The sequence below is a fragment of the Neolamprologus multifasciatus genome, chromosome 9, assembly GCF_963576455.1.
Source record: "Neolamprologus multifasciatus chromosome 9, fNeoMul1.2, whole genome shotgun sequence".
In the NCBI taxonomy this organism is placed as follows: Eukaryota; Metazoa; Chordata; class Actinopteri; order Cichliformes; family Cichlidae; genus Neolamprologus; species Neolamprologus multifasciatus.
The window spans coordinates 24607764-24633563 of record NC_140447.1 but is presented as its reverse complement, the minus strand read 5'-3'; the positions used below and the strand labels follow the sequence as shown (position 1 = coordinate 24633563).

The following is a 25800-nucleotide window of genomic DNA, read 5'->3' as shown; positions in this document are numbered from 1 at the left end:
TGCTACTGTGGGGAGGTAACAGGCTGCTCAGCTGCTCAGGCAGATATCCAAGCAGACTGAGCTTGTTTTAAGCTCAGTTAAGTACCCAAATCTGAGTGTATGAGGCCATAATTGTTTATAAGGGGTTATAATATAATTTTACTGCACTCTATCCTCCAGGGAGGACAGAGTTTGGGTGTACATGCACAACCAGCCTCTTTCTCCTGGAGGGAAGGGATAGTAAATAAAGACAAAGCAAGAAATTGAGGGAAGCTGTTGCAGTTAGAAATAGTATAAACAGTGTCCTTAAAGCAGTAAAAATCAGAAATACTTTAGTGAGTTAAATAAGAACATACAATAGGAGAAGCTTGCACAAAAACATAAATAAGCGTCTTTTTATTGCTTAAGTTTGTGTTCACATACATCAATAGATGCATTTTGTTAATCTTTGTTTCCTTGTTTGCCATGGTAACGCCTCACTTCTACCCACTTCCTATCAAAAAACATTATGTGTGAATTTGAGCTTACTGACATGATAAATACCTGGCAATTCATGTCCATGACTGCTAAAAAGCCGATACATTTGCAATCGATTTTCAAAAGTCAGAAGCCTCAAGCTAAAAAATTCCTCTAAAAACACAACAGCGGACTTTTCTCATGCATGCTTTGGTCATGAGGAGGAAGTTAGCACAAGCTTTCTTTCTTTTCATGTTAAAAAGCATCCAACTCAAACATAAGCCATGATGCAACATCTCAAAATCTACCAGTCCAACTCCCTGTGAGTCATGCCGACGACGTATTTATGAACCAGTGCATCGCGTCTCTTCCACTGGCAAAAACAATTATCAAAATCCACAGTTTGCTATGGAGACCATCTGTGTGGAGCAGAGAAGAAATGGCATGACAGCCTCAAACTTCCAGGAAAGAAAAAAAAACAGAGGGGATTTCCTTCAGGTCGGCTGCAGTGAGAAGTATGTGTTGGACACTCACGGAAAAACTAACAGTTGAAGACAAAAGCCTGGGTCCAGGAGGAGGAGGAGGAGGGTGGCAGGGGTGTGGGTGGGGGGCTTTGCATAAGCTTGGTGTATTAGCAAGCTCCCCTGTGAAGGAGCCCTGCTTGATCTGGACAATTGTCCCCAGGCACCTTCAGACAAATGTTTCTGCCAATCAAGCATTCAGTAGTCTGCACATTCACTCCTCAGCAGCTGCTCTCACACAGCAAGAAAAGCAGCAAATATGTTTCTGATGACAGCCCGACCCACACCTCTCGAATGAAAAAGAAAAATCGCTGCCGATGTTTAATTATTGCATCTCTCCTTCTCACTCAGGCAGTTTCTCTCAGGGAGAAACCATATGGTTCAGGAGAGGTGAGATGACAAAGAGGCCCAGATCATCTCAGAGCGTTAATGAAGACACAGCAATGCTCCTGTCGGACTGACAGAGATGTGCGATAAACCTTTGTTTGAAGTCCGCCTCACTGGGTCAACATGCATCATCTTACCCGCCGCTGCTACTATGCAAACAAAGCAGGTCTGACATGGCCCTGCTTAGCTCTCAGATATCTCAGACTTATGTCCCTATTTTTGGCTCTTCTGAATTCCACGTTTGTAAATGATTGTGTAACCTCAAGCGTGTAAGACACAATCAAGCTATATACTTTTTATTTTTTAGGAAAATCAGGGCAATCAGGATATGTGTTTCAGTCACGTCACTTGGTTGCAATAAAAGCTATAAAGCAATAAAGACAAGCAGATGGGTAGACCACTGGGTGTTTTCCACTGGGTTTGTGGAGCTCACCAGTTAAAGGGACTGGGATGAGAAGGTTGACTGGTTATAACTTAATAATTTATCAGACAGGCGCACAGTAATCACTACAAGCTTCACACAAAATGCAGAAGGACACACATATCTACCAATTAGACACAGCTGAAACAGACAATGTGTGCGTCAAGCTCTCTTCTGAGCCTCTTAGCTCCAGCTGAAAGTCATACACAACACCGCAATAATAAGATCCCAGAAAGTAACAGCTACATCTACAGATTCTGACAACCCTGTTTTTGTGTTGCATTATCATAAAGATTTTAAGGCTGACTATCTGCAAATAATAAAAGGGTGGGTTTCTCAACTCTTGACACTATACTATTGCTTTTTTCAGTCTAGGACTATCCAGATTTACAGAATACGAGTTGAGCACCAAGGTGATGATCTTAACGAGTTGGGACAATAACAAAAAAGCGTTAAAATGATCAGACAGATCAGCTAATGTTTCAAGCAACATGGGAGCCTGCTGACTGCCTCTGTGGACACTGGTCAATTTTTCAAGACTTCCTGTGTAGCCAAAAACTATTAATGGGCTAATAAAGAGCTAAACCATCATAAGTTTTCATTTGTGCAAAGAAAATCTACTCAAATCTAAGTGTTGAACAGAACTCGTACTACTCGAGGCCTTCAGACAGAAAGCAAAAAGCTTCCAGTTGCAGATGAATGTGCAGAATTTGTTTGCAGTGATAAATAATCATGCAGAGCCGCTAAACATTCGCAAGTTGCAGCTGTTCAAATTGCTTGCAAAAAATCCATAACATGCAGCTGACATTTGCTTCTAAAGAACTAAAAAGTGAATTGTGAGAAGACTGGATGTTCATTCACAGTCAACCCAGTTTGTCCTGTTATCCTTAACAATGACCATTCTGTCACTGATTTTGGGACAGATGGTCCTCAAACCACGTGATTCTCAAAATTCCTTAAAATAAATAAATAAATACCTACACATAATTCCAATGTCACCTGGGATTTCTACTAACCCCCCGTGACCCACTGGAGGGCAAAGAGGATATAGATTATGGATGGATAATGCAGAATAATGCACCACCTCACACATATCTGCTTTGTTCCATTTCCAGTACAACTGCAACCAGTACTGATGAACCTGACATGAAGAAATCTCATTTAAGCAATATATTTTTAACCATGTAGCATGGCAAAGGTGTGAATGACTCCACAGCAGTAGCAGATGCTGCCAGGGATTAACTGTGGGAGCAGTTTGATGTGACTGGGTCAGATTTAACACATCATACACAGGATTTGTGATTAAATGCGGTTCTATAGGGTCTGTTTAAGCTTCAGAAACCAAAAAAAACCAGATGAAAATGAAACAGGATTCATCGTACTTAAGATACCACTATTCATCCAGAATGCCATAACCCACCCGCATGTGGAAACTGAGCACAGACATCATCAATCAGTCACTGGCACGTGCAGACAAACACCTGAGTCAGAAATGTGGGAATATGGTACATAGGCTAAGCTGTCCACCCTGAATGTAAACTCTGGCTTTGGAGCTGTCTGAAAGGCTCCTTTGAGAAGTTGTATCACTCCTATTTGCCACCATGCGCTTCATAAAGAGAGCATATAGTAACGGTGTAAGCTGATCTTGGAATTCCAAAAGCTGAGGTTTGAGGCTACACTGCTGGAGGGAGGATAGGAGTGGAGGGTCCACTCATTCCAGACGCATGCCTAATGGATGCATAATGATGGTGTAATGGGTGACAACACATGGAGAACAGCGCCCAGCCAGGCAGACACACTTGGCTCAGCATAAAGAAATTTCATTTAATAAAATGTTGATTCATTAAAGCAAAGATAATGTAGTGCAGGCTGTCACTGTGGTTTAACTGGTGCAGCAGGAGTTCAAGCGGCGTATAATGACACATAAACCATGTAGGATTAACAGGGGGCTGATGACGGCCTGTGAGAATGGGAGCAGAATGCCCGACTTAGCACCTTTTTAAAACTACTTTAATAATTAAATAAGGGATTATCGGGATTTCAAAACCCTGTTTCACATGTGTGTTTGTCATTACTATAGGAAATGAAATAATGACTATCAACCTATAGTCACTGGCTACTTTATCAGGTATACCAATTCAAATGTTAACTGTCAAATGGCATTGGTTTGTTGGTGTCAGACAGGCTGGTCTGAGTATTTCAGAAATTGCTGATCTACCTGGATTTTCCCACATAATCATCTCTGGGGTTTACAGACAATGGTGTGAAAAAAGAGCACCTTTGGGATATGGTGGACCAGGAGATTGGCATCATGAATGTGGAGCTGACAAAACTTCAGCAACTGTTTGAAGCTATCATATGTACGAACCAAAATCTCTCAGGAATCCTTCCAGCACCATGTTGAACTTATGCAAAGAAGAACTGAGGCAATTCAAGAGGCAAACGAGGATCCAAGCTGGAATTAGAAAGGTATGCCTAACAAAGTGTGAGCGTATTTAGCTAATATTATCAATTTTATGGCGCAATGAAGAGCTGAAATACTTCAGAATGGATGCACATTGAAGATTTTTTTGTTATCCTGGCACAATTTGAGAGATTAACCAATGTAAAAAAAAAAATAATGTGCAGCACTAACCATCCAAATTACCATTTTAATCACTATTCATATAAGCCCAGAATTGATTGGACCTGATTGGTGCATACCTAATTCAGACCATCCTTACTAAGTAACATCAAGTAACATCAAATCCTCACATCCAAAGACACTAGAGCCAGAGAATATTTTACTTTTTTATTTGTTAAAATCACTACAACAAATACTGGTAACTGAAAAGTTGCCAAATAGTTTTTCTTGTTAATTGGCTAATTGATAAATTTGATATTCTTTTCAGCTCTAATCGCATGCTTTACATTTAATCTACAACTCATCTGTTATTTAATTTAGAGCAAATCATATCATGTGATGCCATCAAAACAACACTTAACTGCTACAGGAAGACGATTAGTGAATGATTGGAGAAGACAACCATTAATAAGAAGACAAGGCAGAATGAAGCGCGTGATCACCTGTCACTGCACCACTCAGTAAATACCCAGCCTGTCATATCTTGCATGCAGCCCCGGCTATTCTAGTCGACTGGTGAAATATTCAAAGCTGCCATTCAAAATTCATAAGCTACTGGAGAGATGCTATCAAGCTCTAAAAATACCCTTTACTACATAACAGAATATGAAATATTCATCTTGATATGAACACTTTCAGCTTGTCTGGCAATGTCTCATGTTTACTTCTGTCACGTGCAGCACATTGCTGAAAGCAGCAGAAAATATTCTCTTGATTGCAATTATTACTGCTGAGAGCCATCTACTTTAGAGAAGACTGCCACACAGCTCTGCAGAACAGGAGTGAGCCTGCATACAGGATTGTGTCACTACTTTTCAGGCTTTTGGCTTCCTAATATGAATTTTTCATGTTTTCTTTGAAATGTAACCAACTATGACATGTTTAACATGTAGTTACAAATACAATTTCAATTCACTTGCTAAAGGAGGATCGTCAAAGTGGCCTGCTAAAGGCTTGATCCAGCCCACTGGATGGGTTTGTAAAATGTGAAAATTAGTCATTAATTCCAATTTTATCAAATAAAATGCCTCACTGTTCCTGCTGCGAGGACTGTATAGCCCGAGGCTCCATTGCAGGAAGTCTGCAGGTTCAGATGGGTGCAAAAAGACTCTCAGGCAGCAGCAACCAGTAGAGCAATGGAGCAATGTCAGCCAACTGACAGCAGAAACCATTGGTGATTGGAGACTAAGACAGCTTTCCATAGGTTCATCTACATGGCACTGGACAGACCACATAGACTAAAGGTTGAATTTCCATAATTTTGGCATACCTCTGTAAAGTAAAGGCGTGTGCTTGAATTATAACACCAGGCAAAATGAGAGCTTTATAACAGAAATTAGTTCATTTTATCTCAATTATCGTGTTTTCATAATCACTGGAAACCAAAATCATACTTGAGATTTAAATAATATTAATACCCAGCCCTGATGCCCTGTCATTTTAGTAATTTAACATTGAATTCATTACCTAATAATGAAAATAACAGCTGAGGGGCTTCTTTTCACTAATAGATGCGTCCTGGTAACAAAACATTTATGGGTATTTGGCTAATGCTAACGCCAACATATAAAAGATAATTTAATCTGTAATGCATTTCTGCATTTGGTGGACTGTAATAGATCTGGTATGTGACAGATCTGGTACTGGTTATGACAAGAGGCACTCTGAACTCGAGCCAACACTGATGAGGGCTGTGGGACACGCCCTTTAAAACACACACACACAGTGCTGGTCTGACCAAGAGCTGTAAATTACACCACTATTAAGACCCAGGAAGCGAGGGACTGTGTGATGGAGAATGGTGAGACAGAATATGAGAGAAACAGAGAGGAAGAGTTAAAGAAAATGAGCACTCTGAGTGTGGAAGCCCAGAGTGTGTGAGAAAGGAATGATGGTCCTTGGAAAACACCATGGTGCTTTCCCTGCATACACATGGCCTGACTTGGAGAACATACAGTACTGCAGATCTCCCCTCCTCCTTCATCCACTTCCTTTCATCCCTCATTTTTCTGCCAACGGGCGTGTCCTCTTCTCCGGACGCCCTTTGCTGCACTTCATCAGACCGCCGAGTTTAGCCGCAGAAGCTTCATCAGTTTAAACGTTGACATGCACGCCCAGCAAGTCACTCAGTGACATCATGTTGCATTCAATCAAAATGACCGCTCTGCAAAACCACAGTTGTTGCACAGTAACAGTCCGACATAGCACATGAGCCTGTGCCACTATGAAGATGTGATGTAATATGTAAAAATAAAACAAAAAAAAACAAACAAACAAACAGAATCTCTGGGACAGAATTATACTGTCTAATTTCAGCTTTATGAGAAAACATATATATGTATTAATAGCTGATTGGGTTCAGGTGCTGGGAAAAAGTATTGCTTCTCAGCTCGCTGGGTGGCATATGATCCGGGTCTGATTTATGATGGATCAACATTAAAGCAACAAATATTCCAGATTCAATTATATAATCAAATATTAAAACAAATTCAATATTTTGTCTCCTTAATGGCACAAGACCTAAAGCTACATCAGCACCAGAAACATTGTTAGACAAAGCGCTGCTGGGGTTAATTGATCACTTTGTATTTGCATTACCACATATGTTGTTGCAAGTTAGGAACAGCCACATGGCAATGGTTTATGTTTGGTGTGTTGGTCACAGGTTATGTGAACCCAAAGAGCATTGCATGCCAGCAGTTGTGAAGTCTATGAATTTGACAGTCTGGATAAACTGCCTCCTGCTAGGAGGGAGAAAGCAGGAGAGAACAGATTGAATTAACCTAGTGTAATTTGGAAATATAAATGGAGTGATATGAGCTGAACAACTGGAAGTGAATGAGCAGAATTAAGTCATAACATCTGTCTGGTTCTTTTTGTTTTTTACTGCACTCTTTTAGGCCAGTCTGTCAGATAAGTGAAAGGAAGTGGGCGGATGGATGAATGGATGTAGTAGTTTTGTATCTCCTAGGGATTTCTGCCAGTGTTTTGAAAGATCAAATGTGATTTTTGTCTGATTTTGCCATGACTTTAATCACAGGTGGAAGTCAGGACTTACTTCTTGCAATGTCATTCCAGAAAAGATCGGAATGAGGATGTGACGTAAGCGGCAGTGAAAAACAGAGGGAACAGTTCAGAAACTGGACGTTCCAAGTTAGTGTCTTCGGAAGAAAAAGGAGGGCCAGGAGACATCAGTGAGATAAGGCCATGAATTCAGGGTGAAATAAGGGATTGCAGATAAACTAAGAGCCCCAAGAGATGATGGACTCAACTGAAAAATGGTCTGGACCGTGCATAGCTGTTGCTAACGTCAGCCAGCACTGCCGCTCAGGGTGGAGTTCATGAGGGTTCGTGTGACCTGCTGCAGAAAGAGAGACAGACATTGGATTTGTACGGGGCGGGGCAGGTGTGGCCGAACAGTAATGTCCTGTATTAGCTGTGGAGACAAGAATGTTGTCTTTCAGCTGAGCGCTGACGTCACCTGGAGGAGAACAGTTCCCTGACTGATGCTGTTTGATGTCCGTCTGGGTTTTAACAAGCGCGTTTGAATTATTGACCAACATCTCGCATCCGCTCGAGTCTAAAGGTTGTCTCGTTTCATTCAAAGAAGGACCACCACACAAATACTGAATCAAAGCATTCTTTTAATGCAGAGTATTTACACAAACAGCATCCATGTATTCAGCTGACATCACAGGCTCTTTGCAGCTACACAGGTCCCTGCTTTTCTTAGACCTGTTCTATTCTGCTCTCTGTGAGTCTATCCAACAAAACCCAGTTATGTAATAAGGACCTAGGCCAGCTGAGCTGAAGAAAAGACTATTTAGCTTTCCACCTCCCTCCCTACAGCACGGAGCAGCTCAAGCCATTATTCAGTGGAATGTTTTCCTCCCATGTTTGTCCAGAAGGACAAAAGCTCTGAAGCCACACAGTCGACAAATCAGCACCACGTATGTTTGTGTGACTGTCCTTTTTTAATCTGGAGTAAATGAGACCACTCTGACTGATGAGTAACCTTTTACAGGAACCACTTAAACAATAGCTTTTCTTAGACATGTTTAAACACTTTTTAATCTGCCTTGCTCATATCAAACATGTCCAGAGTCTATGATAATGAGTTATGTGGGCAAATCCCCCAAGAACTTAGAAGGGGTTTTTTTGTTAGTTTCTTCTTTATATCAAAATTAATATCATAGTTTCAACAAAAATTGGGTTATTTTAATGTCAAGGATGTAGTGGATCAGAATAGGAATGACACTAGGAAACAATAAGAGATCTTTCTAATAAACCCAGAAAACATGCCAGTACTTGGTTTTCTGAAGCACTGCTGGTACTGTAAGCAGTGTACATACCTAGGATACAATTCTTCCGGAGGCAGCAGACACCTATAAGTGTTAAGTCTTACCTGCTGAAGAAGAAGAAGCAGAAGATTTCCAGCAAAATGGAAAGATGGTGACTAGTGCAGTAAAAATTTGGTGTGGAAGTACTTTACATCCTTCTCCATGTTACCATTTTGCTTAAGAACAACTAGCATTGACTCACAGACAGTAGAAAACACGGAGGTGGCTACTTTGATGTCATCTATTTCTTACTGAAGTCCCATTTTGAAGCCTTAAGATAAGAACTTCTGTAATCACCATCACCATTTTAATTCAAATTTACCTCAAATGAGTGAGTGAGCTTATCAAGAAAGTGTTTACGGAGGTAAAGACAGAAAGTCGTTTTCCCGCAGACTTCTAAAGGACCCGGAACAATTTTTGCAACCACAGCTATCGCCATCTGGTGGCCTCCATGTAAAATGCATGTTAAAGACACTTTTTTTTCTGACCCAGATGAAAATGTTTTATACTATCCGTGCACAAGATAAAATGTTTGCAAATAAAAGGTTATGCTCATGCAACTACCTTTTTAATAACGTTATGCAGACTACTTCGCAACCATCCTACAATTTCAGTCAATGTTAACATTTCAAATAAACTGTCTAATGCCACTATGTTCGGGATTTAAAATTTAAGCATATGTGATACTAATTTTGTTTTGGTAGCAAAATGAATATCAAGCATGATGCAATTCTAATTTTACTTTTAACTAGTGCTGTCAACGTTAATCTCATGAGATTAACGCTGACAGCACTACTTTTAATTGAATTTGGAATTATTTAAACTTATTCAACTGAACTGAATAAGTCTGTTTTTGGTACATTTCTGAGAGTCTTGAAGCAAGTCATCTCATTTCTACCTGCACTTTGATACAAGGCTTATCTTCTAACCGTGACTCCTCCTCTGCTAAAATAATGAATGTAGCCATTTATGAAATAAAGGAACAACGTTGCACATTTTCTATAATAATTTGGACATATCACACTGATCAAACAACTCAAGTTCCTGAAGAAGCTTTGTAAAATCCCTTCAACATGGCCACGTAGAGGAGCCTGGATCACAAAAGGTTTCAGGATGTTCTCTTAGCAAATTGTGGTTTGTAGCCTGTTAAGCTTGTTACAGTTTTCTTTTGGCATAAAATGAGATGTCAGTTTTATACTCACTTTACTAAACTTTAGAGGAAAACATCCAGCTGCTCTGACAGTTGTGCTCAGAGTCCTCATCTGTTGGCTCATACTCAGATTATCTAAAGGATCTGAAGTGTGACTGCTAACCAGAACGACTGAGGAAGAAAGTGTGGATCAACAGTAATTGTTAACATATGTGCCAGCTGCCATGCACAGTCGTAGAACTTAAAATCTAAATATATTGTCTCACTGTCACAAATTTCCTTACTCTCCACTTGGGGCTGTTCACACGACCTAAGCATTAATATACAATCGAAACATGAATTAAAATAGATCAGTGCTTGTTACTCTGCATTTTTAGCTTTCAACTAAAGCTTATAATAGCAAACACTGCTGCCTAGTTATTTTAAAACTGGCATTTTGGTTAATTTATTTGTGAGCATCATTATTTCAGCTGCGTTCTTCTCGTGTCAACATCCTTAGTATTTACAACCAGTTCAGGGAGAGTCTCCTTTGTGCTTATTAACTATCTCCCCTCAAAGAAAACTCGGTTTGCAGCAACCATAAAATATTCAACCAAACATGCCATGCATAAATAATGTGTACAAATATATACAAATGAGCATAAACCATTCCTGAAAAAAAAGGACTAGCAGGCTAGCAGAATTAGTGGAAGGAAAACGAAACTCAAGAATATAAAAGAGGGGCCCAACAATACAAACAATTGCATGTCCACATGAATAAAAGGTGTCAAAAACTGTGACTCAGCAGCATCCATTGTTTATACTTGGATAAGGCACATGTGTGAGCTTATGTGCTACTGTAAAAGGGAAAGAGAAAGGGCTGTTGGTGCTACTGCATGTCCAGATTGAAGGCCAGACGGCTTCACAAGCAAACCACTCTGACTGCCACTTGCTTGTGCCACCACCATGGGAGGAGGGAGAGGGCCTGTGTGTATGTGTGTGTACGGGTGTGTTTGTATGTACAAGAAGAAGTCAGTGATGGTGGTTAAGTGATTAAGTATTAAATCTGTTTCTAATCTGCTGGCGGGTGATTTCTATAGGAGACAGAGAGGACTTTTGTGCAGCTCTCACACATATTAAAACTAAAGAGAAAACAGTGCCGAAAACACTGACATATACAAACACACTGAGCTTTCACTGGCATGTAAAATGGTGTAAGGTTTCAAGGTTAAGGCTAAAGGTCAAGGGTTATAGGAGAGCAGCACACAAGACACTTAGTCTTAGTGGAGACGCCGAGAGACAAAGGCACCGAGTCAAGCGAGGTGGGAAGGCTTCAGACAGTCTTTGTTTATTTCACAAACCTACAGTGTTTTGATACTTAAACAACAACTTAAACGGGTCATTGTTGTGGTAGTCTTCTGTCTGGAGGTTATTTTTTACATTAATGCAAATGCAAAAAAGCTTACGGGAAGCTTAATCCATCTAAACTGACATGAGAAAAAAAATCTAAGGTTAATCTCTGGAGGAAAAAGAAAAGGGAAAAGCAGAGAAAGTAGTTCAAAACGTAGCAATGGTACCCTTAACCTGTTTATAGTAGGAAACTGCCACGTAGTGATACTAACAGGGCTGTGGATTGCTGTAAAAGCAAAAAGCTACAATTAAATAGCTCTCAAGGAAGAAGTGCAAAGACAAAGGCAAAGCAGCTAAATCCAGACCTCATTAATTTAGCACCTTGGACATCTAAATTGGCATGGACCAATCGAGCAGGTAAGAGTGAGATAAGACTGGCAGCAATACAGCCACAGATAACTTTAAGTAACAGTATCAGCCGTCAAAGAATACCTAACATCTACTCTGTACGCACAACAACTCCTAATCCATTTAGGAGAGCTGAGATCAGCTGCTAAACAGAGTAAACCTCACCCAGTCAATCCCATTGACAGGAATGTTCCACCAATCACATCAGGAATAGTGGCAGGAGACACTTTATAGCCCTGCGTTGCTGCGTCAGGACTTTACTGCAATAAACTGGCTGCAAAAGCTGAAGCAACCATTCTCCAATCAAAGGGCCAGAGAGTGAACAAGTACTGCATTACTTTATGACATAAGGTTAGATGCTCTTTTGCACCATCATAATTATTATGTTTAAATAAGGTAAGAAAACAATTATGTTCATGGTTGGAAGTGGGATGTTTTAGGGGGTTTTTTAACATTCTGCATTTCTGCGTAAATGGACTTCCCTGTTTGCATCTGCCCTAATTATACAATAGCCATATGGCTTTGTCACTTGCCGGGAAAATACCACTTTTAACTCCCAAAACTTCGTTTGCAGACAATAGCTAATGATCAAAACATCACCTAACCAAGTGGGGTGAGCAACAAAGAGTCAGACAACAATCACCATACAAGTCAGAAGTCTTCTTCCTGCATGTAAAGGATTTTGATGAAGAGCACCAAAGAGCTTTGGGCTTTCCTCAAAAATGTAAAATTTCTTACACGTGGGCTTTTAATTTACTCAAGCTTAAAATAAAATGTTGAATGACTGCTTTAATCACACATGGACGATTCACGCATATTTGTGTAGTGACCCGACTACATAAAAAGGTCTATTTTAGGCCAGGAAAATAAAAACATTGCTTGCTCTGTCCCTCAAAAAACACAACAAAGACTAATCCTAATCCCTCAGACATTTTTTAAACCACTGAAGGCGTGTGAAAATTGGGAAATATCAGTGACAAAGTTGCTAAGTTGGCAAAAATTACATAAAGTGAAGGGTAACAATCACTGCTACTGAGCTCAGTGTCACACCACATTTTGTAAATTGAACCCACATTCTCTGTATGAGGTTATGAACTGCTCTGCTTGGGGTGAGCTTTGAGGAACAACCTGTGTGTGTGTGACCGTCCCAGACGTTTCCTGTAGCGCGGATGTGTTGTGACCTTCAGCCAGAGTGCACGTCTTCAGCCCGATAGGCCTGAGCTGAGAATGAGACAACAACAGTCCCCGTAACGTGACACCTCAACATCAAGGGAGAGAGGAAATGGGAGATTAGTACTACAGTATCCAGGTAACAGTCATAAACAGTGCCAAAGCACAACTGAACTCGGAGCGAATCAAAGCCCTGGACCGCATAATGATACGCTGACAAAGACCAGCTTTTGTGGTAGTTAACCAACTGAATGGATAAAATTACTCACTGTGTTTGCGTGCTTTGCTGTATGTCGTTATGGCTCGTCTGCTAGGCGGAAAGTGAATATTACACCTGCCAGTAGAATCGTTCATTCAGCCACTTTTTGGCTACTGATCTGCACTTTGCTTCACAAAAGTTCTTTAGCCAACTTCTTCCTTTGATATTCATTCAATTCAAGACTCAAGATTCTTTATTTGTCACGTGCATGGTTATAACAGGTATAACACGCAGTGAAATGTGACCTGATACGCTCCTCGACTGTGCAAAGAAAAAAAAGAGACAGACAGACAGAACTTTATTTGATATTGAGCTAACGAAGGACACGGATTCCTGGACTAAAGAGACTCAAGCCACATTCTGCACATATTCTGTCTTCAAAATCAAGATATTCTGCACTCATTGAACTCAGCAACTACATTTCAATGTACACCTACATCATTGCTGAGGCTATAAAAGCAAATCCTGTGATGATGTTCTCCAAAGGCACACAGTGCTCCTTTCAAAACACTCTGAACATGCAGTCTGATGATGGAAAATGTTTGCTTTTAAACCGCTGGAAAAGTGTGAGCCTTAGAAATACATGAGCTGAAGACCGTAGGGCCAGTGTAGTGCGTGCTGTCCAACACAGGTCTCTGAGGAGGGTGACGCAATACAGGACGGGAGGGGATGTTGAGGAGAGAGGAGAGGGGGCTGAAGTATGTTGACTATTACGAGCTGAAACCCCCTCCCCTCCTCCTGCTTCTCCACCACGTCCGCGGCGGTCCCACCCAACGCTGAGGCCCATCTGGAGTGCCTCGTGACCTGGCTGATTAAAAGCAGTTGGGGCCTTCAGTGAGATACGGTCAGTGGAATGTGGAGACTGTAGAAAAGGCCCAGAATAAGTGTGTCTAAGAGGTGTGTAAATTCATAAAAATGTGTATGTGATATTCAATGTGCTTTCTGTGTGTCTATGCATCCATTAGAACATTTGAATCACACATCTGTGAGCAGCCTTGCGTCCATTAGTGCCAGTCAACAGCAATCAATCAAATCTGAGACGAAGGGGCCCTGAGCTCAGCTGATGGATGGATGCCCCTCTGGGACTGATGGGCTGGCTGAATGGGAGCATCTCTGCACCAGAATCACAGCTCTGTGCCTTACTGTTCCTTGACCCTGTTAGCCTACACATAATGGCTCCTGCACATCCAGTGTTTAGGATTATGTCCATTGACCTCCATCAACAGAAACTAAAAGTCTCCTTCCACATAGACTGAAGTGTTTTTCCTGCCTCTGCATTCACTTTTTCTACCTAACCATCTGCTCCTCATCCACCCCAGACCTGCCAACCTGGCTTTCTACACCCTTCAAGCCACGAGCATTTACTAGCAGCACCCGTTGAGCAGCATCACCCTAGTCGAAATGGAAACCAGGCCGAGAGTCTCATGGCAGCCGCTAGAGCATGATATAAGAGCCCACGGTTGAGCTTTACTGCTCTCGTCCCAATAGGGGCTCCTCCATGCGGTTAATGTCAAGCTTAACATGTGTTTTACGGCTTAATTGAATAATGAAGCGATGAGAGAGGAGGAAAAACCACACGACCGAGATCTGCACCAAAAAGCTGCCAGAGGAGGATTGTGCGGTGAGAGACGAATACTTTGGTTTAAAAGCGGTGTTTTCATAACCGCTGTGGCTGTACGACTTGTCAGCGACACTTTCATTATCTCACTAAAACTGAATCCTGCACAGAGCACCAAAACTGACCACCCCACAGCCCTCTGTCACAGGCCATCCATCAAAGTGATCACAAAAGCAACTGTTTTAAGTCTTCCATTATGATATTTAATTGAATCCATGCTTTCTAATTTAGTTTGCCTAATATAAGTCAATTCAAGCCATGTTTTTCGCTAATGGGTTTTTTTTACCGTCCATCTGGCTGCCTGTTTTCTTCCCGTAACTGTTTGGATGCTTGACTTTCTTTTCTTTTTTTTTTCCATCCTATCTGTACACAGTGTCTCCACACAATTTTCAGTGAATAATGAAACAATGAAGCTGCAGGTGTTTCTTAACTTTTCTGGAAACTGGAACACAGAAAACCAAAGCATTTTTCACTCTAATGAAAACATTCCTCGTCAGTGTTTCACATAGATTAAAATTTCATTTATGGTAGCAGGATGAAGCCCAATCATGCATTTTTAAATTAAATATCAAATGCTGAATAAAGCATATATCATAACAACATAAAACAGAGCTATTCTTCCTGTTAAAAGGGAGTTTTTCCTTCCCACTGTTGCCAAAGCGCTTTATCATAGGGGGTCATATGCTTGTTGCAGTTTTCTCTCTTTTCTTTATATTATTGAACAGTCTTTACCTTCCAATATAAAGCACCTAGAGGAAACTGGTATTGTGATTTCATGCTATATAAATAAAATTGGAAAATGTTTAATTAATCATCACTAACCATTAAAAGATAATGGTTTGGGCAAGTTGGAGTTATTGTCCCTGTTTGTTGTGATCAGTGTTGTGGCCATTACATTAAATAATGTATTATGCACATTACACAGAACGATTTTCTTAAAAGTAATGCAAAAGTTATGTTACTTTCATGTTTCTCCATAAAATGACACAAAAAGCATTGTCTCACAATTACCATTTAACAATATAAACATCTAGGCTACAGTTCCACAAATCAACATAAGTCCCTATGCTAATGAGGACATGCATATGATCTTTGTCCTGGTACATTGGTAAGAACCCAAAGACAACAGCAAAAAGCAAAAATGAAAACCAGCACAGAGAGACTTTAAAGCAATCGCCACAATGATTCGACTTGAATAGGTGGAAATGGAGGCTGCAGCCTGATTGTTCATCAGTTTGTTACCTGTTGAAGTTCAGGGTCTGGCTGCTGAGTGAGAAGCAAAAGCATGCCAGCATAAACAAGAGGGGTCTGCTTAATATATAACATAAACTACAAAAAAGGAAAAGAAAAATGTGATGTGAAATGCAAAATCCTATTTGATTTTTTGCATGCTATGGTTAAAGAGACTCCAGAGCAAATTGAGGATCGCCCTCACCAGCTGCACTCCATGACACTGGAGTAGGAGTTCATGCAACCAGGATCAAGATACTCTAAGAAAATGACTGTTACTACCAACATCAAGGAACCCAGTAAAACAGCAACCAAGTCAGGCTGCTAGCAGGTGCTACCTGGTTAGCATTTAGCAGCAACTGAATTGTGGGTCACTCTTTTGGACCAAATGGAAAATTTATTTAAAATGCTAAAATTTACCCATCTATCCATCCATTTTCTACCACTTACCTGGTCCAGGTTACAGGGGGGAGCAGTCTAAGCAGAAAAGCCCAGGTTTCCCTCTCCATGGCCGCCTCCACCTCCTCAGAGGAGACAGAGGCATTCCCAAGCCAACGGAGACATATAATGCCTCACTCATGTCCAGGGTTTTCCAGGACGCATCCTAATCAGATGCCTGAACCACCTAAACTGGCTCATGTTGATGTCGAGGAGTAGCAGCTGTATTCTGAGTCTCTTCAACCTAACTCTGAGGGAGACCTACATTGTGCTTAAAAGAAAGCTTATTTCTGCGTCTTCTACCCACAAACTCATCCTTCTAGTGACTACCAGAGCTCGTAGCCACAGGTGAGGATAGCAACGCAGATTAACCAGTAAATTAACAGTTTGCCTTTTGCAACCCCACCACAACAAACAGGCACACAACTTACACTGCACCAATCCACTTGTCAGTCTCCCTTCACTTGTGAACAAGACACTGAGATGCTTACATTTTTTTCAATTCAATTCAATTTCGATTCAATTTTATTTATATAGGGCCAAATCACAACAAAGTGACTTGCAAAATCTATTTAGGCAGCCACTAATACACCTCAAAGGCCTGGCTAAGTAAACTATGGTGGGAAAACACTACCTCGTATACAATGTACAGTATTCATGTACATATAATAGTCTATCAACCTGTCATGAAAGACAAGACAACAGTGATGACAATGAGAATACACAGTAACCTGACAGGACAGGAAGTGCTGACAAAGTTGCAGCCTTGTCAGTTTTTACCTCAGCTGACCCTGAACAAATAATAAAACATGTCACAGCAGCATCTAGTTTGATTTACAGGCTGCAGACACATATCTGGAGTTCCTGGGTTTCCGTGCATTTCAACAAATCACTCTGTCAAAGAACCGGCACCGACTGCAGCCAAACACTGCTGCTGCACGTTTACAATCTGCACGTAAATCCCTAAAATTCAACAATTTCAATGAGAAATAATGTCACACAACAGCGGAATTAAATCACTATTAGGTCAAACACATGCAGGATCATCTGCAGCAACAAAACAACACACAGAGAAGCCATTTGGCAGATGGATCAGGGACTGTGAAGGAGCAGAAGTAAACGCAGCAGGTCTCCAGGCCATGATGGCCACACCCGGGCCCAGCTGGAAACGATAAAGCCTCGTGCTCCTCATCTCTTTCACTCCATCTCTGGTCCTGTATTATTGCCCCTTCTCGCTGCTCCTGACAGCAACTTTAGATCTCAATCTCTAATTTTGTGTCTCTTTCCCTTTGCACTTCCATTCCTTTTGTCTGCTCGCATCGGATGGTTTTCCAATCATTTGTGGGCCCCATATTACAGAGCGGGAGTGTCCACTGCATTCTCCATCACCACAGTAAACACATAGTCAACCAGTGAGCCACCCTCTCTGGCATGCACAGGCCTCTTTAAAAAAAAGAAAAAGAAAAGAAAACACAGAGCGAGAAACAGATGGATGTCGTTTGCGCGATGAAGACAAACAATGGCAGTGAAATAGATTTCAGACTGCCAGAAAATAGCAAATTTAGCCCCATCTTCCTCTTGTGACCTCCCCTATGACACTGTCAAATTGGTTTTGGTTGCAATTCATCACTGCTGATTAATAAATCAGGGATCAGCCAATCTCTGACATGCTATCAAAATGACCATAGGTGTGGAAGTGCTCTGAATGCTAATGCAGTATCATCTCATCAGCATGAGAACAAAGCTGTGCTCACAGGCTGAGTGATAGGGGACAGAGGGCATCATTATCACTGTAAAGCCTGCACTGTTTGTGCTGCCTGCCAATCACGTGCTCTGGCTTTGGACCGGCAGCCAATTAGCGCTTCGTTTACTGCGATGCCTCAGGGTTGTGTGAGGAAAACACAAAAATATGCTGGGCTCACCATTTTATGGAAGAGGAGAGAAGGAGGACATGGTGGGGGTTTTAATGTTTTAAATTACATACTGAGAAGGAAAAAAATCATCTCAACTTATTAATTTATCCATCTCAGCTAAATCAGCCACTGAGGAACAAGGGTTTCATGGAGAGGGTGACCGACACACACCAGTGATCTATAGATTCTCTGTCAGATGGATTATCACTCTTCCTCTGCCCGTCTTGTATGACGTAACTGCTCTTAGCAGGCTGCCTGAGTTTAAATATACAGTGTGCATTTACAGAAAACAAACCCACACAAATAAAAATCAGTATTTCAGCATTTTTTCTCCATTATATGGGTGATATTAACAACATCACCTCAACAGATCCTGAGGGGCGGGCAAAAAGGCCAGTGTGCAGTGTGTAAACAAAACAACACCTTCCCACAATCACACGATCGCACATACATGCATGCTCACACAGCTCCACCCACTGGCGACGCTCCTCCCAGCCCTGTCTGCATTGCACCAAAGAGAGCTGCATCTTGTCCAAGCAGGTTTTTCACCCAAGCCAAGGAGTTTTAGCAGCATCCAAACACGTCCTATTCGCATCCTGCACTCTGCCTCTAGGAGACTGTTGCTCTTGATTAAACTCAAAAGAAGAAAAATGGTCTACGCTTTCAAGGATGAGGCGTTTGCTGGTTTTGCTGATTTTTTTCAGCTCCGCAGAGACCCGTAGAAACAGCATCCCTGTTTGTTTTTACGGCAGCACTAAGTACATATGTCGGCAGGATTATGCGTCTGTGTGGTTGCGTGCGGAGGGGGAGTGAGTGAGGGGGTTATTGTGGCAGTAAGGGGTGAATCAGCATTCTGTTCACGCCGCTTTTCACTACAGCTGCTGAGGACTCAAAACCAAATTTGCGGCAGTTTGATGCAGCAGGAGTAACACCAAAGGATGCAAATGTTTCCTTTCTTGGTATCAAACGTGACCTAATTTTGTGCGAGAACAAAAAAAGTATAAGTCGATTCATGATATTCTGTTACTTTAGGAATGATTTGATGTTGCTAGGCTGTTTAGCTGTGTTTTGTGCTCAAATGAGCACAATTGTGTGCCTCCAGCGAGCACTGCTCGTAACAAAACCCTGTTAAAATGCTTCTAGTGTCATCTCCAAGGTCCATGCACCCATAGATAAACTATTTTCACACACAGGGTTTTGTTACAAGCAGTGCCCTTTGCATGTAAACATTAACCAAGTGGCTCCATAGTATAGTGGTTTACACATTTGCCTAACAAGCAAAAGATCCTCGCTTCAGTTCTGGGAGGAGACACATATCCCTTTGGGGTTGTTTCAGGAAGGGCATCCTCTGTTAAATCACACACCCAGAACTACCTGCTATGGCAACCCCTTGTGAATAAGGAAACAGCCAAAAGTGGCTTATAGTATGTGAACATTAACCTGTCTCAGTGGGAGGCATTGCCTAATGGTTTCATGCCTCAGTATGCCCAATGTGGTCCAAAACTATAAGTGAGCAGTTTGGGGTTGGAGGTAATCTTTGAAGAATAGCTGAATAGTTTTCAGTGAAAATCAAATCTGATTTTTTTACTGGAAATGTCCACTACCACTTGTTGAGCAGCACTTACTGTTGATTAATTATTGATTTAAGCAATAGTTTGAAATATTACCCTTTTGGCCCTAACTTTTTCAAAGCACAAAACTGTCAGTTTCAGCTTGCTCACCTTTATCAAACAGAAAAAGCAACATGTTTTACCACTTCAAGTCAACATCTTTCACAGCTCACTGAGCTCAGCGGACTATTGAAACCCCAGCAGAGACTCCTATGGTGGCATGTGGACTGCACTAGGCTAAACACATCACTTTAATACACGATGTTGTCTTCCACAGTGTCTTTTATCCTATCTTCCATCCACAAGATGATTGCCCCTCCATGAGCCTGAATCTGCTGGATGTTTCTTCCTATAAAGGGGAGTTTTTCCTTCTCACTGTCTCCAAGTACTTGCTCATAGGTGGTCATCTGATTGTTGGGGTTTTCTCTCTACTTTTGTAGGGTCTTTAACTTACAGTATAAAGCGCCTTGAGGTGATATTGTGCTATAAAAGAATATAATTGAAATTAATTGAACTGACATTTATATCAGTTTAATAAGACAAAAACAAAGCATTTTTGTGGTGTACAGTTCTGCCTGAGTGCTGCTACAGCCTACTACCAGAATATTTTCCTTTTCTAGCTTCTAGCTCCTCAGTTAGAGCCATGAAAAATGTTCTCTGCTGGGGATGAGTATGAAAATCCACTCTTACAAAATTATGTGTAGCAGTAATGTCAACAACCCTCCCACCCTCTCTTTTAGTGTTATTATGAATACCAAGTACAGTCAGTCCACCACAGAAGGGCACATTCAAAACAAAAAACTTTGGTTGAACAACATGTTTCCTTCAAATGTGTTGCAATGCTGTGCAGCAACATTTGAGGATTTATTTTTTTCTTCTTTCGTGGGAGTGTCAGAAGTGTTACCCAATCGGCAGCGACGTATACACACACACACACATATATATATATATATATAAACCCACAGATATTAACCTAGAAGTAAAGGGGATTAGCTCCCAGTAGAGCCTTGTTTGCATAACTTAAGTGCTGTTTAATTTAATTTAATGTTTTCCTATTTTTTTTTCTTGAGACTGAATGCAGCCCAGGTGCTGGAAACCCTAGATACCCCATGATGGAGGTTTTAATTCTTTAAATTACTTACTAAGAGGAAAAAAAATCATCTCAACTTATTCATCAATCCATCTTATCTAAATGAGCCACTGAGGAACAAGGGTTTCATGGAGAGGGGGACCGACACACACCAGTGATTTATGGATTCTCTGTCAATCAAATCTGTATCACTTCCAAAAAACAGAAATTATATAAAAATCATCAAATACTGAAAATGTCAATATTTTCACATCTTCAAAGTATTTTCTTCTTCTAGTGTTGATGACAGAATGCTAGAAAGTCTCAGAAAACAAGTGATTAGATGTATCCTCCACCTTGTGATCTAAGTTCAAGGAATCAAATTCTTATGAATGACTGATTTTATGCCTGAGACAAGCACATGATCAGACTATATCATCATGAGTGTTTGGACATTTCAGGCTGAAAAAACGTAGTTTAACAGATAAACAAGTCTCTCTTTTTTTTTCTTCTTTTTTTTTACTGACATGCTCAAATTGTCAAGCATAACAGTTCAACATAATTCAAGAGTAAAACCTCAAGCATCAAACCAAATGAGCAGACAACTATGCGCTTTTTCATTAACAAACATAAAGATTTCCCCGAGGAAAATGCATGCCACAGAGGCACATGTGCTAGCATGGGGCTGATTAAAGTTCTGAAGTCTGCTCGGAACTGATTTGAAAGTTTTATGACTCCCCTTCCCTCCCTTTTTCCCGCCTCATCTCACTGCCCCTCGGCTGCTTTCATATGCTAATGGACGGGCAATTGTGCGGGCCAACAGCCTGGAATTCCTCTCCACAAAGGAGAAATGGAGATGGAAGGAGAAAGGAGAGAAAGGGACAGACGGACAGAGAGAAAGACCAGCCGACAGTGGGCCGACACACATCAGACGCTGAAAAGGGGTTTACTGCAAGACCACACGAAGCCAAAAAAAAAGGTTTTCTGCTCAAGTGTATGCCAGTTTAATTATGTTTAGAGCTATTAACTAATCTGCAGCTTCCTGCTGCCATTAATTAATTAAAACCTCAGCCCCAAGAAGTAGTCAAAGTGCATTAACATGCCCAACACTTTGAAATAAACCATCGCATTTAACTTATTATCAATATACACAAGGATCTACTGTTTAGGAAAATCATTTTACTAATACTACTAAAATAACAATAAAAATACTAATAAAGCTTCATGGAGCACTTGGGAAGCCCTTCCTCTGGTTTTGGGTGTGGTCCATCAATATGGGGATGCCAGAGATAGCTTCCAACACACCAACAAGAAAAGCCATCCCCCCACGTGTACAGCTCAGAGCCAGAGGCATCCAAACAAAGACAGTGCAGATACACACAGCGCCCTTACATCCAGCCAACCACCTCACCAACCCCTTAGAGAAAAGAGAGCAGGTGGGCCAATTAGAGTCCCCAGGGTCCCCCCACCCCCCGATGCAAGCAAGGCCCTGTATAATTGCTTTCCTCATCGATGAATTATTAATTCTAGTTGCTCTTTGAGGTCTTTTGACAGCGTAAGGTCGTGACAGTGTGCCCCCATGACACATACACTCTCATGTTTAACCCCTGAGTGCCATGTCAGAAGTACTCCTCAGACCAAAGTGAGGTGAAACATCCAACCAGCCAAGGTGGAACTGATGCTACCTACGACTGGTAGTTGCTTTAGTTTGTATGCATATTAAAAGAGACTTAAACCCAAAGACAAGAGTAACAGTTTTTACTCATAACAAGTTTTTAAAACAGTGAAACTGAAAACACATAAAAAAATAACACTATGCTGTTTGATGAAGTTTTTTGTTTTGTTTTGCTTTTTTATCAACATCAACACATCTGCATGATGCTAATAATCTACCAGTCTGTTAGCCACTATTAGCATAACACAAGCTACAGTAAATCTTTGATTTAACTATTGGAGGTGAGGCTGCTCAGAACAAAAGAAAATTATAATGAAGGTTTCTTTCTGTTGCCTAATTGGCCTTTGGGGTATAATTATGCATGCAAAGATGACAGAAAAATTAAACCGTGCTTAAAAAAATCTGGAAATGATTTTATTACAGTGCTGCATGAAACATATTTGTTAGGCATCAGATTTTTTTCTAGTAGTATAAAAAAAACATAATCTCAAAACAACATATATGACCTTGACCTAGAGTCCAATCTGGATGAGGACCCACTGGGTGATCTTTGCATGCAAGTTTGACTAAATCCTTCCCAATACTGTAGGAGGAGTAGCAATGCATGTGAACTGTGGACAGATGGACAGTGGGACACTCCCGGGATACAAATGGGAGTTTGGCCAAAACCAGGATGTGTTTTTTACTGTGAATCTTGCATCTTGCGAGCCACAGAAGGTTTACAGCAGCAGTGATTATGTTCATCTTCAAAAACACTGATACAACTTTTTAATCTTCTAACAGCTCTGATAACCAAAGACTCTCTTTTCTTCATCTTGGCTGAAGTGAATCTCAAAAGGGCGGGCCTCACGAAGGAGAGTAATCAATCTTTTTTCCATGATAGTTGGACCCCAGGAAGCCAATTGTAATGTGAAAATAAAATGTGATTAATTGGCCTAGTCCTAGTTGGAGTTAAGGTGCATTGTTTGGTGAAAAAAATGGCATTCGTGGAATAAAAACGGCAAACAACCATAGATCTGCTGGAGAAATTCTATTTCTAAATGTCCATCACAAAGGTTACAGCACTTGTACAAAGGTCCAAGTAATGGCCTCTCAGGGGGTTTTCATATACATAACACTCCAGTAATAAGTAATATATGGAAACAAAAAGAACCAAAAGTAGGCTATATTACCAACTACTCTCACTGTCACACAGCTGGTCAACCGTTGGTTTCAGAGGGTTACAGATGTCGCTCCCGTATCCAATGCAGTATAGAGGGGAGGTTGAAGGAGTTTCCAAAATTATGAGTAGATCTAACAGCTTTAACTTAACCCCATCTGGTGCCTGAAAAACTTCCTTTCACTTCTTTATTTAGACATGTGACTGATAAAACACAATGTTTAAACAACATGACATTAATTTCAAGTGTTATCTGATGTACAAGTGTTTAATTCAAACCTGTTAAGAATAAAGCAATCCCCCAACCAAATAATAACTTTGAGATAGTCTTTGATTATTTGTTTAACTTGAATATTAATAGTGCCAGGGCCTCGCAGTTATTGGTGGCAGTGTTGTTGATTCCCTGGCCTCTCTCTCGTAGTTTCACACCAGGTGTGAGCCTGTAAATATTTTATGGAGCCTCGGTGCTGTGCTACTGGCACACAAAGGCTGTTTTCAGCGCTCTGGACAGCAGCGGCTCTCTGGAAACAGAGGCCTATCAGTTCGGCTTGGGACGCAAACAATTTTCAGCGCAGCTAAAATTAAATTAGGGGAAGGGGCAAGCCAGAGAGCAGAGCTGCCACATTGCTCAACACGGCAAGACTTCTTTAGTCCTCACATCAGGCATTCCATGGCAAAATGAAAAAAGGGAGAGGGGAAAAATGCATGAAACAATGAGCTGTCTGTGTGGGTATCCAGTGAAAAAGCCTAAGAGGCATGTCAGAGATATGAAGGGTTTGTTATGGTGCCAAGTTGACTTCTCTGCATGTAAAGACAGATGGATCCAAACTAGATAACACAGAAAACAGCATTGTATGGACGAGACATCCATATTCATATACTTGGATGTCCTGGCGCTTACATCATTCTCTCAACATAGGACGATTTCACCCTTTACTAGACATCCCACCCCCATTAAAGAGTAAAAGTACAACTTCCTCTAGATTTCAGCAGCCAGGCTTTGATCCTAAGCTAACCCGATAAGTTTATTCTTCACTTTTGAACACCAATCAAGAGTATTTTTTGCATTTACAAATGAGCCCGAATCGATGGCCACCGCCCAACGGTAACTGCCGACAGAGCTAGCAGCACACAGACGCAGCTAAACACCTGGCATGTTCTCTCAGATAGCTTGTAAGCTCAGTCTGCATGATAACGTTGCCATAAATTTGAAAAATGCCTGTTTCATTTGCTGCTTCAAGCTAATTTAAAAAAAAAAAAAGTATCAAAAAAAAGTTGTTCAGCATTTTTTCAGTCTTTTCCTATAATTTTAAGGTTATTTTGCTTTCCCCAATAGCTATATAACAGTGATATTCACATTATCCCAACACCTTTGCTTTAAAATATGTGCAGCATTATCTTTCCACCTGAATTTATAGAATCTACAAAAATTAAATTTAAAAAAAAAAAATGCAAACCAATGCAAAAAAACACTCATCATCATAGCTAGCCAAACACTAATTGATGCAAAAAATGTACCACTGCTCCCAACTGGGTCAGTATTTCTCTTATCGCTCTTATCGTATTCAATCTAGTTTCTCCTCCAGTCCTTCCAGTAAGTTGTGCTGGACAGAGAATACTTCTTATTAAATCACTTTGTAAGACTGATTTTATAAAATCAAGTTTAGCGTCGAGCCACCTGAGGCTACACGAGGCACTCTGTCTGCAAGAACGGGGACACTCAGAGGTCAGCATGCCAAGCACTCCACAGTCTCTAATTCCACACTGCACTTCTGAATGAATGCTGGCTATTAATACCCGAAATGTCAGGGATGCCTTTGCTGGAGAACTCCAGAGAGAAACAGGGGCCAGGGAGGAAGGCGAGTTGGTAAAGAAGAGTAAGGAGAGGTGACTGATATCTGCAGGTCAAAGTAATGCTGCTGCATGACTGCTGCAATAGGAATGACTCGCGTAAGGGAACTATGTTAGTCTGATAGCTAAAAACAGCCTTACAGCAAGATGGCTCTAAATATTGTTATAATACCAAAGAAAAAAGAAAAGAGAAG

General features: G+C 40.9%; 1 protein-coding gene across 4 annotated transcripts in view; it reads right to left on the bottom strand.

Moving 5' to 3' along the window:
- The window catches only part of arhgap21a (Rho GTPase activating protein 21a), a 103716-nt gene that overhangs the window by 66459 nt on the left and 11457 nt on the right, over window positions 1-25800 (bottom strand). For 3 of the 4 annotated variants that reach the window (XM_085172114.1, XM_085172116.1, XM_085172115.1), the window contains exon 1: window positions 1-25800. This exon is cut by the window's left edge and continues 7166 nt beyond it. The exons of the other annotated variant lie outside the window; for it this stretch is intronic. The gene's annotated coding sequence lies outside the window, so the exon portion shown is untranslated. 4 annotated transcript variants of the gene reach the window in all.